Raw genomic sequence first — 15,808 nt, forward strand, 5'->3', positions numbered from 1 at the left:
TAAAACATCTTGAAATGCTTTAGTCTCCTCAAAATCTACTGCAACGTTCTGTAATGTCTTTAAATCGCTTTAAACTCCTCTGAAACCCTTTCCCAGGTTATCCCGAAATCCCCTGAAGCCGCCTAAAACTCCCCCGAAGTTGATCTGAAAGTCTGTGCGGCATCGTAAAACTCCCGCGAAATCCTCTGACACTGACACCAGCTAAAACACCTCTGAAACCACCCTGAAATCTTCACACCTATACGGAACGTCTTAAAACGCCTCTGAAATTTCGCTAAAGCTTACCTGGGAACTGAGAGAGATCAACATGTATTTCCAAAATTTGTAGAACCCCTTAATCCTTTTACAAACCCTCTGTAAGGCTCCTGGGACCCTCCTGGGCCTCAACCCACTGAAAATCCTCTGAAACTTCCTGAAGTTGCATAGAAAACCCCTCAGAAACCTCCGAAAACGCTTCTGTAACGCTTCCAAAAGCCGCTGCAAATAATCTGACTTACTGAAATGTCTGCGAAAACCCCCTGGAACACCATCGGACCCCATGGAACCCCCAAAAACGACTCTGAAATCTGTTGAAAATCTACGTATACTTCCCGAAATAACATCAGAAACCCTCTTAAATCCGTTCGGACTCCATGAAACGCTCCTGAGGCCATCCAAAACCCTTGGAAATGCTCCTGTCTGTGACGCCTCCGGAACCCCATTAACCTTCTTCGAGCAGTTAAAAAATGTTACGAATAATGCATTGGGGTCATTATGACCCAGAAAATCAAACTCTTATAGAATGACGAATTTTTCACCAATTCAAATGACCAAAGTCTTATTTGGTAGATAATTTCGTCGAGAATGTGTTGATATGTTGAAATAATGGTTCCGCCACCGGGAATCTGCTACACAGAGAGGGCACCATGTCGGACATGTGGGATAGCACTACATTTTATCAGTAGTTGTGGAATATCTCGCGTTCTGGACCACCTAGAAGGATACTGTCTTTGGCAAAGTTGCTCAGAAGACTAAGAGCTTTCACATAGGAAACAATTTAGTTCGAGAATCACTCACTGCGTGGCGCTAGTGTCCTTAGGAGCTTCCAGGTCAGTCTGAACGTCGTATGTCTTGTGTTCTGGACCACTTAGAAGGATACTGTCTTCGGCAAAGTTACACAGAGGACTAAGAGCTTTTATATAGAAAACAATTTAGTTCGAAAATCTCTCACTGCGTGGCGCTAGTGTTCTTAGGAGCTACCAGTTCAATCTGAACGTCGTATATCTCGTGTTCTGGACAACTTAGAAGGATACTGTCTTCGGAAAAGTTGCTCAGAAGACTAGAATCTTTAACATAGAAAACAATTTAGTTCGAAAAACACTCACTGCGTGGCGCTATTGTTCCTATGAGCTTCCAGTTCAGTCTGAACGTCGTATATCTCGCGTTCTGGACCACTTAGAAGGATACTGTTGTATATCTCGCGTTCTGGACCAAAGTCCAAATAAAGTCGTAGCACTCAGGCTCAATCCGGGTACCACTTCTAGTACTACATTTGGTCCCCGGTACCCAAGTTTGACGTTTGGATTACTACCTCATTTTTTACTAACTTTGTGACGCAGTAGCTCACGATGATGTAGTAGTTCATAACAGCAAACTAATTTCAATGTGTCATGATTATCTCGCAGAAAAGTGTTATGAATCGGCAGTTGCTTTTTGGTATCTGAGTATTATTTGCCATCCTCAGGCCTATGTTCTACCGTAATAATTAAAGAAATATCCTGATATTCTGCACTTTGTTTGGATTTCTTGGCGGCCGGTTCCCACCAACTGGTGCTTTGGCGTTAGTCGGAACTGAAGCTGGTCGAATTCCGGTGGAGTCAGAGAAAAGCTTCAGTCTGAAGCTTCTGATTCAACACTGAATTTAATATGTCAAATCCATGTATTGTCGATTCAGTCAATCCAGCTTTCCAATGTACAGTTGAAGAAAAACATCCAGGAATAAGACTTGTTCCTATGCCAACACATTCTTCGAAAACCTTTAACAATACCGCATAAATACGAAGCGTCTTGTTCTTGTCGGATTAATGAGAATTGCCCTTAAGACTGCTTAGAACCACTCTGCCCTCCCTGACATCCAGGCCCTCGTCCAGGTCTCTCAGTTACGTCCAATATCCTACATACCACCATCGAACTACATTCCCACATTCCCCAGCATGCAGTATCAGAATTAAATACTTGGGCATTTTGAGAGAGCGAATGATATTCAGTGGGTATTCTGGATAAGAATCTTTTTACTGTCTGGTATCTGTGAGGAGAATTCTGGTAGGAATTCATGATTTCTATTTTTCGTCATGAGTTTTAGGAGATCCTTGGTAGTTAGGAATTTAGAATGATTTCAGTGAGTATTTTTTGCGGGATGCAGGAATTCAAAAGAAAATTGATACTGAGAGATTTTAATAGCTAATAGTATATGACACAATCAAGATTGCTTCATGCGCTTAAATTTACACACATTTTTTTGTTTGGTATGCCGTGGAACTTTCGGGTCATACAGATCCTTGTGCAAATCTGGGGAAACTTCCGGACCGGTGTGTAAGAGTGCTCATAGAAAGCATTTCAGTATTTGGCGATTCATGGTCAGTTACGTCAACCCTAAAATAAAAAGAAAACTGATTAAATGTTTCAAAACTTAGGGTTCGTGCACCATACAAACCGCTTCACCTAGGCGCACTCAGCCGCAGCAACGGCGCACCTGGATGGGAATCGCCCGCTGAAATCCTGTTAGGTCATCGCAGTTTTCAACTCCTTCTGGGTGGACGAAGGTCAAACGTTTCATTTTCCTAAAACAAAATAAATGTTAAATAGTTTGAACAAAACTCTTACTCAATAAGTTACCTACCAGAGTCTAAATTTTTCGTGTTTGTATTTGAATAAACATTAGTTCGTTGCTCATAGCAACATTAGCAGAGTAGAGTGCAAGGTATTATTATGCGAAGGTATTATAGTTTTTTGGTCTAGTACTTCATGAACCCCGAAATTTCAAACCAATGTATGGGAGTTGAACGACTTAATTAGGACTTTGTTCTGGACCACTTACGAGGATACTGTCTTCGGAAAAGTCATTCAGAAGAATAAAATCTTTTGCATGGAAAACAATTTAGTTCGAAAATCACTCACTGCGTGGCGCTAGTGTTCTTAGGAGCTTCCAGTTCAGTCTGAACGTCGTATATCTCGCGTTTTGTACCAGTTAGAAGGATACTGTCTTCGGCAAAGTTGATCAGAAGACTAAGAGCTTTCGCATAGGAAACAATTTAGTTCGAGAATCACTCACTGCGTGGCGCTATTATTCCTATGAGCTTCCAGTTCAGTCTGAACGTCGTATATCTCGCGTTCTGGATCACTTAGAAGGATACTGTCTTCGGCAAAGTCAATCAGAAGAATAAAATCTTGCGCATAGAAAACAATTTAGTTCGAAAATCACTCACTGCGTGGCGTTAGTGTTCTTAGGAGCTTCCAGTTCAATCTGAACGTCGTATATCTCGTGTTCTGGACCACTTAGAAGGATACTGTCTTCGGAAAAGATGCTCAGAAGACTAAAATCTTTCACATAGAGAACAATTTAGTTCGAAAATCACTCCCTGTGTGGCGCTAGTGTTCTTAGAAGCTTCCAGTTCAGTCTAAACGTCGTATATCTCGTGATCTAGACCACTTAGAAGGATACTGTCTAAGGCAAAGTTATTCAGAGGACTAAAAGCTTTTAGATAGAAAACAATTTAATTCGAAAATCACTCACTGCGTGGCGCTAGTCTTTTTAGGAGCTTCCAGTTCAATCTGAACGTCGTATACCGTCAAGGCGCCATTCACCATGGGGGCTCCATTCACCGTGTGCCTTCGAATATTTTTTCATTATTTCCATATTACGATTGAATGGTATGACAATTTCCCTTCAATTTCACCAATACAACACTAATGTATTGTTACCATGTCAAAACGCTCATTAGAAACATTTAAAAGTATCATTTTGATACTAAAGTGTGTTTACATGAAGCGGGTTTCTGCTCGTTCACTGCATTCATAGTGAAAAAACGAAAACTGCGATAAGGTGATTTAAGCGATAAACTAAATGTAGTAACGTTTTTATTCCACCAAGAAGCAATTAAATTCACATATCAGGTATGTATTTTGCATTACCGAAGTAAGTTTAACAAGAAAGTACGATTACTCGTACTTTTTAATTAAAACAAAAAGGCACGGTAAATGGGTACCCTAAAAATCAAAGGTCTCCATTCACCGTGCCCCATATTGTCCCATATATCTAGAAAAAATCGAAAATTTGAACATTCGTTTTTCTAATAAAATCTTGCAAGTTATTACTTGAAATGAATTTAAACGAAGAAAATTCCCTTGGCTGGGTTGTTTTGATCATTTTTAAACAAAGTAGAATACAATTTCTCATACACGGTGAATGGGTCCCTACTACCACGGTGAATGGTGACCTACCACGGAATTAGGCGACCCTACTACCCTTTACTAATTGTACTATATTACCAAATTTTGTGAAATATTTTCTACTTCTGTGGATATTGCTTTAATTTTAACCTATAATGAAGGCAATTAAAAGCAGTGTCGCGAAGCATCAGCGTACAAGTCACAAAAAAGCTGATAAACACCAAGCTTGTGTCACCCTGTCTCTGCGGCTTCTGATTCGCTCTCTCTACAGTCGCTAACACCAGAAAAGACAGAATCCCATCATAGTCACCCGGTCACCCTTGTTTTGCTACAATCATCCTGACTTGGATACGGCTCATGTGAGTGTCATGACTCTCTCCGTCGACTCAAGCAGATGCACGCGCAACAGCATGTAAAACTATGCATGTGTATTATCACAAGCACGGTACTACGTCATAAATCCTATTCGTTTTGCATAGCTCAGTATAAACGCACACATTGAGCGCACCACGCTGTTCGCCCTGGCTACGGCAAACGCTCTCACTTCGCCCGTTATGCATCGTTGCTCAGAGAGATTGATTCTCTCGCAACCCACCTGAAGCATACTCAGCAACTGCTATCGCTGCAAAGCTGCGAAGGGTGGAACCCACAACATGTTTGTCATTCCAGGCGTGACGTGCAAGCTGGTTCGTATCACCTTGGGAACGGGGACTCCAGAAAGCGGTTCAAGTGATTGTCTCGTGATGGTCGCGATTATTCGCAAGACTGATTAAAAGCGTCACCAACAATGTTTATAAGACTGGTGTAAAATGACAGCCCTTATTTGCCCCGAATCCTCTTAGATCCACGGTGAATGGTGCCTTGACGGTATCTCGTGTTCTGGACCACTTAGAAGGAAAAGTTGCTCAGAAGACTAAAATCTTTCACATAGAAAACAATTCGACACCAACATTTCAAAAGGGCGTAACTGCTTTTGGAATCATCACCTTCTTTTAAAGCTGTGGATCATGTGTTATGATTTCCATGTTTTTCACAACAAGTACCAGTTGGGAAAAACTCTCCTCTTTCCGACAACCACGGTGGTTTGAGTATAAGGGAGGCAGTACGACCTACAGCTTTGAAAGAAGGTATTACTTCCAAATGCAGTTACGCCCTTTTGAAATGTTGGTGCCGAATTTAGTTCGAAAATCACTCCCTGCGTGGCGCTAGTGTTCTTAGCAGCTTCCAGTTCAGTCTAAACGTCTTACATCTCGCGTTCTGAACATCTTAGAAGGATACTGTCTTGCGAAAAGTTACTCAGCAGACTGAGAGCTTTCAAATAGAATACAATTTAGTTCGAGAATCACTCACTGCGTGGCGCTAGTGCTCTTGGTAGCTTCCAGTTTAGTCTGAACGTCGTATATCTCGCGATCTGGACCACTTAGAAGGATAAGTTACTCAGAAGACTGAGAGCTTTCACATAGAATACAATTTAGTTCGAGAATCACTCGCTATGTGGCGCTAGTGCTCTTGGGAGATTCCAGTTTAGTCTGAACGTCGTATATCTCGTGATCTGAACCACTTTGAAGGATACTGTCTTGGGAAAAATTGATCGAAAGACTAAGAGCTTCCGCATAGAAAACAATTTAGTTCAAAACGGAATTTACTTCAGGATTCCCTTGTGAAATTTCAGTAACAATTCCTTTGGAAAGTCAAAGAAGAGGTTACCGTCTTGAGGGTGCCTTCAGCTATTTCATCATTCAAACGTATTTGGAAATTGCTTTTTGAAATGTTCTGAAGTTTTTTGAGAACTTTTTGATTTTTGATGATTTTCTTGAAAACACCTTGATTAATGGAAATTCTTTAGGTAATTCCGATGAGATTTTCTCCGACCATACCATTGTATTTTTTTCGTAAGAGGAGTATCTAATTGCATTTCCAAAGTAATAACAAACGAAATTCTGTAAGGATTTTCTAAAGGAGTTTCCAATGCTGAAAGAATACTGAAGAATCCTCTGCAAAAAAAAATTATCAGATGCACTCATAAAGTATCTAGCTCCCAGTTTAATAGTATTTAGCAGAGTTTAGTAAACAATTATTCAATCAGTAGACATTCCGCCCAAAAATATATGTAATGCCAAAAAATAAACATGAAATGAGCTCACCAATTTTAGGGTGAATTGACATAAAATGAACCATTTGAGTCAAAGTTAGTGTTTTTGTTAGTTCGATAGTTCGGTGAACAGATGTTTTTCTCCATTTTTCGTCATTTTCCTTTCACTGTTCACTCTGTTCACAACCCAGTCGGGCTAACAGCAGTGACAGCAACCACTCCTCAAGTCAAGAGGAACGAGCCTCGATTGGTCGTCCACAACCGTTTGTGATTAGGCAAGCATTACTGATAATCGCCGAAGGCAACTGCCACCACCGACCGCTCGATCCGCATAAGTTAGCGCTGCTAGAGGAGCTAATGGGAAAGCGATAGCGGCGATATAGCGCTCGAGTGAGTCCATGCGACATCATCGGCGGCGGATGGACGGACCCCGGCAAAAACAAAACACAAAAAGACAAAAGGAAGCGCTTCTGAGTCTCTTGTGATTGCGTAGCCCTCCGGGGTTCAGTCGATAGCACACCGCACCGTAACAGGAAGTTTCGGGGGACGAAGTGACGAGGTAGCGCAGCGGTGGTAGTCGGTACAATCTCGCTCACAATTGGCTGTAATTGAGATTGCCAACGAGATTGAATTTGCTTTCGGAACTGGATCGACATAGCCCGGTGGCCATGTCCGGACTCCACGCTGATAGTAAGAGCTTTTTTTTTGAGAATGTAATACCGATAACCAGTGGGGCTTGTGGTGATTGCAATATTGTTCTTGGTCGACCTGCACGTGGTTGACTTTGGTATGTACGTAGTAAAATTTTCCATGTTGATTGAAGTTTAATACGATGCAAATGAGGTTGCCCGGAGGGTGTGGTGTACATCAAAAGGTATTTGGATGGGAAAAGTTTGCAAATTAGACAATGTAATGCTTTGGCAGCTGTGTAAAAAAAATGGTTTACTAGTGGCTGAATTGAGAAGTTAATTACTTCGGAATAAGGTTCTTGGTGCCCGTTTAGTTGAGCAGAACCTCGCGAATATTAACGAATAAAAAAACTTTAAAATAATAGGGTGGAACGAGCTCACCAATTCCAGGTGAGCTTGTTCCGTCTTATTATTTTGTTCATTTTCTATTATTTTTGAACAAAACAACAACATGAATACTGAAAATTATGCAGTATTATTTCTGCAACGGAAGAACTAGGTCACTGCCATTGGGTGGTGGCAAAACTCCACTCCAAAATACCTCAAGTGGAAATCGGTTCCTACCGGAAACGAAAACGAAACACCCACCGAATCAATCGCTCAAAGTTTTCCACCCAGCTAGAGAGCATCAGCTGCACGTGGTTTCGTGTTTCACTCAACTCTGCAGCCAAATTTGATTGATACCACCACCTCCTCTCTGCATATCACACACCGCCGTGGCAGTGTTGTGTTATAGGAAAAGTTTTCGTTCACTTGCTCGACCTTCGCCCTCACCCCCACCTCCCCAACTGTGAATAAATGTTTGATGAATTTATTGCTGCGCATTCAGTCGAGATCCGTTCTTGAACCTCGCCAATGCACACCCAATCATCCAGCCAGAGTTGTGCACACGGTGGTGCGGTGTTTCGTGCCACCAGTTCAATTGTTTCCTTTTTGTTTCGGGTAAAAGCGTCCGACGTTGACGTCGTATGAAGTATGAAGATACGGGTAATGGTGGTGGAGATGATGGTTACAAGGCGACGGACGGTTACAAGTGTAAGAAAATTTGAACAATGACATGGCACACCGGGTTTACCGAGTTGCTCATGAAAAGAATTGTAAATTTGATATCGCTGTGCTCTGGAAGTTGACTGCGGAAAAAAGCTGCGAGTTGAATGAGAATAAAGTGAAACTGTAGTTACCATTCAAGGTGTGGTTTGTGTTGTTTTTAGGATACTCAAAAGCTTCCAAATTGAATACATAGATACTCTGTTATTTAACTTTTAAAAGAGAAAATTGATAAAAAAAATTAAAACCATTGTATGACAATAGTATAAATGATATTACTATAAATAGTATGATCCACGTCATATACCCTCCCCCTGGATATTCAATCTTGACGCGATGGGAGGGCTTAACCCATTAGCACTTTAGTGCCAGTTTATTCACCACCGCTTGGACTTTGAGCTAGATATATCTGGCTTACGAGTTGAGCGCAAGTGAAGGAATCGGCCGTAAATGCTAATGGGAACCAAAGGAGTATCCGTAGTGCATTTATCACAAGTTTAAGACAAGTTATAATTCAGCTTACATAGACCTAATCTTTGTATTCATTGAATTTTCTCAAATTTAACAATAATTGTTAAATTTAACGTAACGCAAGAGTGGGTAGGGGAGGCCTCTGCGTTACACTCATCATTCATTACTTGAAATCGAAAGTACACAGGACAGGGGACGCTAGGATAAGTTGACTTATAGCCTTACAGATTAGATTCATTACAATTAGAAAATTATGGACTGATTAGGTAAAGATAAAACTGTTGATTATAGGAGTTTATATTTGTATTTCTTATTTTTATGGGTTTTGTGAATTTATAAAAGTTGACAAATAATCATTATCATTTTTATTTTTGACAAAAATCAGTTGACTGGACTTTTTTGTTTTTATATCTTAGACGGTATTATTCCACTGATCAAAAAAAGCAGGAATTTAGTTAGGACTTAGGAAGGTTGACAATGTAAAGGGTTATGATGGATATAATATTACTTTGGACTGAGATGATCACAGATATGCAGAAGACGACTAGCGAAATTAGGAACACAATTTGATACATTATTGACTATATTTTGACAAATAGGGTTTGACAAATTTCTTTACAATATCGAATGGAAGCTCAAAAAGTGTTATCTAACACTAATATGAGAGTTATTTGGGGATGATGCTGGTACTGTCAATGACTAACATCGGTTATTGACACTACAATTGGTAATCAGCTTGAAATAATTTTCAGAATGTATTATAAAATAATTGAGGATATTATCTGAATATTGTTTGGGGAAGCTGTCAGAAAAACTAGTTGCCCATATCGGCTAAAAACGCTAGCTCTGGTAGCTGTCTTCGAATAATTTTCAGAAATATCAAATGTTTAAAAATTAGCTACAAATTTTTTTTTCTTTTTGCTCTTTGTATATTTCTTAAGAATAGTACTCTGAAGGCGTTAACATAGACACCCTTTTTTTTCTTTTTTTATCTCTGAATGTTGTCCAGTGGCCTCGGAGATTTTTGATTATTGAAATATTGTTCAATTATCAAATCATCTTTGGAGCTTCCATTCGATTAAAACACTAGTGTGATGGGAAAAGTTAAAAACAGTATTTTTAAAAAACTACTACGACCCAATGCTAATTACTACACACTTTGCTCAAGTTGACGACATCGTCTAGTCCATCGTGAGTATTGGTCCTAGTAGGGGGAAAGTTGGGAAAGGGTCCAGGCTTTGCTATCAGCTGTCCTGCAGCTCCACCTGGTCACTCTTCAAAAAAAAAAAAAAAAAAAAAAAAAAAATAGTATGATCCACGTCATATAGCATAAATTTCGTAAATTAGCATAAGAAGGTGTCTGAATAATGACCGGAAAAAAAAAGGATAAAATCATCGTTAGTATACAGTAGATTTTATGTACTCTAAATATTTTGATGCCAAATGAATAGTTAAAGACTTAACGTCTGCAGTTAAAATGGTAGCTTTTTCACACGAACAGAATTACGACATGTGCACTGTCATAGCCAGTCTTGCGCAAACTAAAAGGCTGTTATATTCAATAAACCAAACAAGAAACAGTAATGAATAAATTTATTATGGGAAAAATCATTCGTGTTATCATAAACTGGAATATAAATCGATGATATGACAAATCATATTGATGATAGCAGTTATTGTTTTGGGGGAGTTTTGATAATAGCTGAAATGGTTAAAGTATCATTGTCATTTAAAAATGCCAAGTTTCTCGAACAACAATAATTTTGCGGGATTATACGTGTTATGAGAACTTTAACATCTTCAACTTTATGATAACTTTAACACAACTTTAACATCGACCTCATCTAACATTCTGCTTCGACGAATAGTGAAAACAAAACGGATATATTTCACCAACTCTGCTTTATGTGAATCGTTGTTTACATTCGCGAAAATCATCAGTAACCGCGGAGAAGTTGCGAAAGAAAAATCTTCTGGATGAAAACGAAACTTTGCTATTATCAAGTGCGTTAATTCGGCACTGGTAACGAAACAGTTTTACACTCTACCGTAATTTCGCCCCATTTTATTGCTTAAACATTGAAAATATCCTTCAAAATAAGTATTAATTGTCTACGTAACAGGAAGATATTATTATAAACCATTCAAGTATCTTTGAATGTATCATTATCGTAAGTGTTATGATACTGTAAGTATTGAATAATGTCATTATTTTCAATTTTAATTTCCAAATCATTACTATTAAAAGTTGTGTAGTTACCTTTCCACGAATGGACGTCTTATAATATGAACGATAGCATGAATTGTAAATTTCTATCCTTAATGACTTGGCAAAATTTATCTTTTTTTTCTGATGTTTACAATGATGACCTGCATCGTTGACATTCTGAAAATATGTGATTCACGATTCATGGAATATACGATAACATAAATTATCTTCTTGTACCGACTTTTCGAACCTTCGAAGCAGAATACCCTCTTCGAATGAGTGTAATTAGGTTTACCTTTTAATTCCGCCCTAATTTGCTTATCATTTAACAGATACGCGTATTTCGACTACCATTTGTTATCTTCCTCAGTGTCAATTATCCACTACTGATGGATAACTGACACTGAGGAAGATTACAAGTGGTAGTCGAAATAAGCGTATCTGTCAAAAGATAAACAAAATAGGGCGGAATGAATAGGTACAAAACTGATTATACTCATTCGGAAAATAATTTATCTGAAAACTATAAGCTGTATCATAATTATATGATTCCGCTACATTCAAATAATTTCATATTTATGTTTTGTTGTTGTTGTGAAGCTGAATCTCTTTCACGACGGACACGAGTCATACATAACCAAAAGTTTATAGAAAATCATAATCTTTATCATATTCGTATGGTATCATTCCATTAAATTCTGGCAATCGAAATTCTCAAAACCAAGGCTTATTTCTGTTTGAACCATCTTAATTTAAATGCCTTCCAACATAACGGTATGTGCTCCACTGTAGCATAATTTCGAAAATAATGTCGCGTTTCGAATCATCAAAAAATTAACATCGTCGCTGCAGCAACAGCAGATGACAAACTATTCAGCCACATTGCTTTCGGCATCTGTGTATTATTGTCATTGTGCTAAGTCAGTGTCACAGTCGAAGCAAAAATTCTTCCCCATCCTGTCTTGTTTGCTTCCTCCACGTAGAAAAGCCAACTAAAATAATTGTGTGAGTAATTCAACTGGTTATTGACTGAAGTTCACTTGTTGAAATTTGAAGAAAATAAAATAAAATTTAAAATTCTTATGTAAAGTTTGAAATTTAAAGGCACAAATGTGTTGAAAATGGACAAATAGAAACAAAAAAGTAAAAAAAAATCGGAATTCGGGTGAGATTTGAACCCACAGCTTCCCAAGCTCCCCAGGGCGCGTTAACCAACTTTGCCATATCGCCTACCACAACAGAATTGATTTTTCCTAGGTTTTTCCATTTCAATTTGACCAATTTTTCAACAAATGTGCCCATGGAGTTCAGGCTTTACATATCTAACATACTATTTGTTAAAAAAAAACCTTTTTTGATAAAAAAAAAAATGCGAATACATTTTTAAAGCACGAGGACAATTATTACCGGTCATTTCTATTTGTATTCATCTAAATTCAAAATATTTTTTTTAGAAATTTCAAATGAAACCAAAACCTATCCCCCACTCCAGAAGATCATTCCAACGGAAAACATAAGACGTTGCACCGCATTTTCTTCGGATGGGGGCCTGCCCCCATATCCCGAAAAGGCTAATGATGCTCCCCTGCTTTTCGGTTCATTGTTGGTGTTGCCAAGGTGGCGGCGTTGTTCGTTGTTCCTTCCTTTGACTTTATGGGCGGATTGAATGGTGGAGAAGCACAAGCGACACAAGCACTGGAATTTCGTTTTCTTTTGGAGGAATTTTGAATTTCTCGCGTTGGTTTTGAAGTTACCAGGGGATGTGGTGGATGAGTGATAATGCTGCAGTCGAGATGTTCCTTTCAACGTGCGCCGGCAGTTAGCGCAGCGCGCGGGCGGACTGGAATCACATTTGCATGCGCTTCCTTGGTAGAAGCAGGAAATCATGCAAATTCACAATTCGGAATAATAATGTAAATTTGGGTCTTTGAAATGTGTGGAATAATATGCCACATTGGAGGGGCAGTAGTGGAGCGTCTTACTCTCGAGTGGACTTGCAAATGGGTCATTGACTAGACGTGCTAGTATGATTTGTGCCGGATTTGGATTGGATTTGGATTCCATTTGAATTGAATTTGGATTGGATTCGGATTGAACGTAGATTGGATTTGAATTGCATTTTGAATAGATTTTTATTGCGTTCGGTAACTAGCTATCTCTAGAAGCTTTTCGATTAAAGTTCATACTCATACAGCCTCGGGGAACTACGGTCTATCAAGTAGTGAGTTCCATGACTCTAAAGGTCTCCCAGAATTTCCTTAAGTAATGATCATACAATTTACAAGCGTAAGCAGTCTAAATTATCTTGAAGCCCTTCTGAAACCTCGTGATATGCCCTTGAAACCTCAGAAAACTCTTCTGAAACCTCCATAAAACCACCTGAAGTACTCCTGAAAGAATTTGAAACCCATTTAAAATTATCTGAATTCTGCTGAATTTATTTTTTTGAAAAGCATTGAAACGCCTTTAAACCCCACTGAAGTTATTCTGAGAGCTTGTGATGAAGCCCCCTAAAACCCTCAGAATCCCTCTGGAACCATCTGTAGCGTCTTCAAATTCTCCCAAAGTTCAACAGAAAGTTTAGGCGACCCCCTAAAACTCCCTGGAACCTCTCTGACACCAGCTGAAATGCCTCTGAAGCCTGTGAAACTCCTTAAAACTACCCTAAAAACCTTTAAAATCACTTAAAACCTCTGTGAACCCCCTTGAAACCCCCTGAAACCTCTTGAAATCCCATTTGAAACTCCCTGAAAGCCCTTGAAGCTCACCAGCTCTGAAACCCCCTTAAAACGCTCTGAAGGACACCTGAAAGACGGCGCAGCCCCTCAAAACCCATGGGAACCTGACTAAGACTGCTGAAAACCTTGAAACGCTTCTGAAACCCATTGAATCTCATCTGTGATCTTGTTGAGCCCCCTAAAGCTTCCTGGAGCCCTCTGGAATCATCTTAAATGCCTTGAAACGTCTCAGAAGTTCATTTGAAAGCATGTGTGGCCCCCTAAAACCCCCAGGAACCAGCTGACACCAGCAGAAACGCCTCTGAAACCTCTCCGAAGCCCCCCTGAAAGTCTGTGAAGGCCCCTGAAAACCTGTGAAATCTCATAAAACTTCCGAGAACCCCTATAAAAACTCCTGAAGCATCCTGAAATCTCCTTGAAACATGTTTATACTGGTCGAAGCCCCTCTGGATCTCCCCTGTCTTTAAATCTACTAAAACTCACTGAAACGACCTGAGTTGTCGTGAAGCCCTTCCGTAACATCCATTGAAACGTAATCTGTCTGGATCTCTCCTGATACTCTCGTGAAAGCCTCTGAACCCCTTAAAACGTGCAGATACTCCGTGAGACATTTTGAAGCTCTTCTGAATCCCCTTGGAACGCCCCTAAAGCTCGCCATGAATTCTGTGAAGTCACTTAGGCCGATGCAAATATTTAATTTGTTTTATGTCACCCCCCCCCCCCTTCAAAAATCCCAAAATATTGAAGGGGCGAAAAAAAACATGGCGTCCCATGACTCCATTTTCAATAGATTTTTTTTTTACAAGCAACTATTTTTCAATAGTTGAAAAATATTTTTTCAATAGTTGGTAAAATTTGTAATTTTTCAATAGTTTTTTTTTTCGGTTGTTCCTTATTAATTTTTGTCCCCACCCCTCGTACCCGATGAGAGGTCTCGGACATAAAAGAAAAATAATATTTGCATCGGCCTTATTACTCACGAAAACACTTTTAAAACCTCCTGAAGCCCCCTTAAACGTCTTGAAATGCCTCAGTCTCCTCAAAACCTTATGCAAATCCCTGAAATCATTCTCCCCTGAGACTTTCCCTGAATTGCTTTGAGACGTCTTCAAATCGCTTTAAACCCCTCCACAAGTTATCCAGAAATCCCCTGAAGCCCCCTAGAACTCCCCGAAGTTCATCTGAAAGTCTGTACGGCCCCATACAGCCCCCGTGATCCCCGCTAACACCAGCTGAAGTGGCTCTGAAACCTCTCTGAAGCCCCTTTAATGTTCACCTGACAGCTGAAGCCCCCTGAAGCTACCATGAAGCTCACCTGAAAGCCAGTGAAATCTCCTAAAATCTCCGAAGATCTCTATGAAATCCCCTGATAATCCAATTGAAACGTTTTTATTATAGCGAGGGTATTTTCTGAAAGCTTCTGAATACCCTTCAAACCTACGAAACATATCTGAAATATCTTGAAGCGCTTACGAAACACCGCTAATCGCCCCATGAAACGTCTTAAAACGCCTCTGAAGCTCTCCCGAAACTCTCGTGAAAGCCTCTGAACGCCTTGAAACCTACAGAACCTCAATGATACGTTTTAATGCCCTTATGTAACCCCACGAAACGCCCCTGAAGCTGACCATAAAACCTGCGAAATCTTTTAAAACCTCCGGGAACCCATATGACACTCCCTGTAGCCTCCTGAAATATCATTGGAACGCAGTTTTAAGACTACGACCCACTCTCTCCTGAAAGCCTGTGATCCCATTAAAACCTAGGAAGACGACCTTGAATGTCTTGAAGCGTTTCCGAAACACAGTTGAACGCCCCTGAAACATCCTGAAAAGCCTCTGAACCTCTCTGGATTTCTCCTGAAAGCCCCTTGAACCCCTTGAAATCTACAAAAACTCCATGAACCAGTTTGTATTTCTTCTGAAACCCCTTGAAATGCCCCTGAAACTTTTTATATATCCTGTGAAGTTCCCTATAACTTTCGGAAACACTCCTGAACCCTCCTGAAATCTTCCTGGATCGTCTTAAAAAGTCCCCTCGAACTCCTCTGTAACCCTCTGAAACTTTCTGAAATCTCCCCTCGAAACTCCAGTGAAAGGCTTTGAAACGTCTTTAAAACCCCCTTCTCAAGTAA

The 15,808-nt window shown here is 39.8% G+C and overlaps 1 protein-coding gene and 1 long non-coding RNA gene across 5 annotated transcripts in view; one reads left to right on the forward strand and one right to left on the reverse strand.

Moving 5' to 3' along the window:
• The window catches only part of LOC109419707 (RNA binding protein fox-1 homolog 1), an 823,173-nt gene that overhangs the window by 308,555 nt on the left and 498,810 nt on the right, over positions 1-15,808 (forward strand). The window lies entirely within an intron of this gene.
• Positions 2,417-3,018, reverse strand: LOC109426300 (uncharacterized). 2 transcript variants are annotated; one of them, XR_009997283.1, is made up of 3 exons: positions 2,879-3,018; positions 2,689-2,819; positions 2,417-2,631 (listed from the first exon to the last, which is right to left on the reverse strand). It is a non-coding gene; the product is annotated as an uncharacterized LOC109426300 (long non-coding RNA). The 2 variants fall into 2 exon arrangements; XR_003898669.2 differs by having other exon boundaries at positions 2,693-2,819; positions 2,879-3,017.

This window comes from Aedes albopictus, chromosome 2, assembly GCF_035046485.1.
Source record: "Aedes albopictus strain Foshan chromosome 2, AalbF5, whole genome shotgun sequence".
In the NCBI taxonomy this organism is placed as follows: Eukaryota; Metazoa; Arthropoda; class Insecta; order Diptera; family Culicidae; genus Aedes; species Aedes albopictus.